Here is a 3,723-nt window from a genome sequence, read left to right as displayed (position 1 = left end):
TCTGTCCATCCCCCTTCCCTCCATCCTCCCTCCGTCTGTCAGTCAGAGCAGGTTGACACCTCTGACCCTGCTGTGTCTAATGGGTTGTCAGAGGGCTACAATAAAGTAAAATGACAAGCCCTCTAATACATTATTACAGGAGGAGCTGTGGTTCCAGCCAGCAATGAGAGGCTGCCCACTGTGGTATATTTTAGCCTGGAGGTAGGCAGGTGTGCTCCTCTCTGGAACAACACACACACACACACATGGGGAAATGCATCAGGCAACTGAAAAAATGATAACAAACAAAACATTGTTGTTCTGTTGATTCCACAAAGTACACTGGCTGGGTGACAAAGTACACTGGCTGGATGACATCCTGGGAAGAACCACTGATTCAACTTCTGTCAGATAATTATGGGTGTTAATTCTGCATTACCACAATTATTTGGATAATTTCAGAAATGTCACTAATTCCATGACGGTATTCTGCACAATTACCAAGATGACATAGCAGGTGTACTAAGGTTACTTTGTATAGAGGAATAATAATCACATAACACAATTTGGAATAACCTATAGCCTATGGCTTTATTATATCACTGATGGACATGCATACACACAAGAGAGTTGTCAGTAGCAACACAGACCTGTACCCAAGTCAGTCCAGCCCCAGACCACCTTGGAGAGATATGTTATGAGACTGTTGGCTTTGTCAGAGTCTAGGTCTCTCTCCAGACCCACAGGGCCACTAACATTCACCCTGTCAGTCGGATGCTTCCAGTGTTAGAGAAATTTAATGAGGGTGGGTTCCAAATAATTTGGCATCAACGCCGTCACAATGGCAAGGCTCGGCGATGCTAAATTAAAGGTAGTAGGTATAGGTACCTAGGATGCCACAGGTTTTCAATTGGCGCTGGGTCTCTCTGCTCTCCTCAGTCTGTGCTCTGACACGCTACTACATTCCAACCAATTATCTAGCCCAAGGTGGAACAGGTTAACATCTTCCCTTTGATGCCTCCTCTACAGAGTCTTTGATTTAATCATGGCAAACTGAAGGTACAGGGTGGGGCATCCTTTATTCTTTCTTTAGTCATCATTCAGGTACAGTTCATGGCAGACGAACAGGGAGAAACTTCAAACGGACACCACTGAGAAAAAAGAAAAAGAAATTCCCCTCTCTTTGATTAGCCTCAACTACTGTTGATAGTATCGTCAGATTTCTGAATAATTGGTCACATCGTTACCTGATGTTCTCAACTCAGAAAAACAGTACATTTTTGCACACTGCAATGGAGGTCAGACAGAGACGGAAAGACTAATCCACATGAATAATGAAAGTCCATCAAAACAGTCCTTGATAACCTCCACTCCAATCCAGTCAACTAAATAGACATTCTTTGGTAACATCCACTACTCGCCAACACACACACACATCTTACATTATGACCCACAATGCCCATGCATGGTTGACAATACGTGGCCCCCCTTTTCCCTGGGGAAGTGCATCATTGAAGCACTTGTCTCAATCGTCCGTCACACATGTCCCTAGTAGATATTTCCCATGGCTCCAATGACTCACACAGTCACCACTTATCATCCCACTCAGCACCAATGTGGAATTAATGTTGGCCAAATTAGCTCCCACAAGTTAATGCTACTGGTTAGTAGATACATTCTACAACAGATTTTGTTTGTATCTGCTATAGGAAAGTGCCTCCTCATATTTTTGCAGAAGCTAGGGCAAATTGAGAATGGATTTCTGTCTTCAGGATTGGATTGGGTTTCTTTCAGAATTATTTAGTATAGGGGCTATTGTTTTATTGTGCCTTGTGGTCTGCTTAGCTCCTTATTGTAATTGGGATAATCTTATGCAAAAAACCTAAAGTCCTAATTACTTTTGCTGACAAAATTTAATTTATAGTGATTGGTCTACTGTTTTCTTGGCACAATCCGTCATCAAAATCTCATTGAAGATGAATCCTCAACGGGGTACCACACATTTCCTTATGCGCCCAAGGCGTACAAAATGTTATGTAAATCCCTTTAACGACCTTTTCAGGCCGCTGACAATCGCAACACAAAGGTGATTGGCAGCTGACACCATGGTGCACAGTTATCCTTTGCCCCGCACCACCTCGCTCTATAGCGCCCCCTACTGTGAGAGGCGTGGGGTAGGGTGCCCAGTGGCGGTCGTTGCCAATCGGGTAAAGCCAGCATGGATCCTCTCACGGCAACCATGTGGGTCGTGGTAATAATGTTCAGTTTGTTTCAAGCCCCACACACCCCATTCCCTTTGGGGAATAGACCAGGGCCAATATTCCAGCACATCAGGCGCAGAGGAAAGCATCCATGCCTGTCTGTCTGTGTTCCAGCACGGCTTGGCCTTCTTTCGCCCCATTGTACTGCTCACAGGGCAGTCTATTAGTGGTCCCATTGGACCAATCCGCTCCATAATGTGTTTCAATTGTCAGCATTATTCAGATTATTATTATTTGCCCCAACCCTAACCCCCACCCTGGAACCCCTGTGTAGTCCTCACTGGGAGGGGGAGGGGGAGGGGACACAGAGAGTCTCATGGGAGGGGGAGGGGGAGGGGGGGGGGGGGGGGGGTGTATACAGTACATGGGCTCCATCCATACACAGACTGTCTAAAACTCTGAAGGGCTGCTAATCTGCTACAAGGATGACAAAATACCCCCTGTGACACACACACACTAGAGCCCGACTGATATGTTTTTTTGGTGTCCCATAGCAATTCTTGGGGGGACAAACTTACCGATTGCCTCCAAAACAGCAATTCTCCAAGAAATGTTTCAATTGTTGATTTATTACATTGTGAAGTGAATGACACATCATGGGAATGGCCGCAATTTCAGATCAGCATGAGATTCCCTTTTTTCATCCAATTTATTGAATATCGGTTATTGGCTACCGATACCAATATAGCATTAATCAGACGATAATATATAGTGAACCGATACATCAGTAGGGCTCTAACACACACCACACCACACACACCACACACACACACACACCACACACACCACAAAACAACACACACAACACACACAACACACACACCACACACACACACACACACACAACACACACCCACACACACACACACACACACCACACACACAACACACACCACAAGAAAACACACACACACACACAGTAACCGACAAACAGCAACACACACAGAACAACACACACCCAAGAGTCCACTGTTCCCAAGTCCTTACTGAGCGTGTTTTATCCTCTCCAGGCTCATCTCAGAGGGGAGCACGTCTGCCCTACTGAGTTCAATACCACTTCCTACAGCGAAGGAAGTCTGTTCTGTCAGCCGCTGGCCTCCGTCCTCCATTCAGACAGTGCCGACTAGCCCTGCAGACTCCCTGCCTGGTTCCCATGAATTTGCTCAGCTACATGAATAACACCATCCAGGATTGATGTCCTAAGCTGAAGACGCTACTTCAACATTTCCATGGCCATATGTAGCCTACAGCGGGTGTTTAAGACAGATACTGGCTTGTAGGCTATTAGCTGTCGCTTGGCTGGGGCCCAGTCCTCTTTCAACAAAAGTTGATATGTGAGAAGCTTATGACGAGCATAGAGGAAAGTTGTGTGTGTTGTGGTGTGTGGTGGTGTGTGTGTGGTGTGTGTGTGTGTGTGTGTGTGTTGTGTGTGTGTGTGTGGTGTTGTGTGTTGTTGTGTGTGTGTGTGTGTGTGTGTGTGTGC

The sequence above is a fragment of the Salvelinus sp. IW2-2015 genome, linkage group LG32 (genome assembly GCF_002910315.2).
Source record: "Salvelinus sp. IW2-2015 linkage group LG32, ASM291031v2, whole genome shotgun sequence".
NCBI classification, from domain to species: Eukaryota; Metazoa; Chordata; class Actinopteri; order Salmoniformes; family Salmonidae; genus Salvelinus; species Salvelinus sp. IW2-2015.
Note: the sequence above shows the minus strand (reverse complement) of the source record.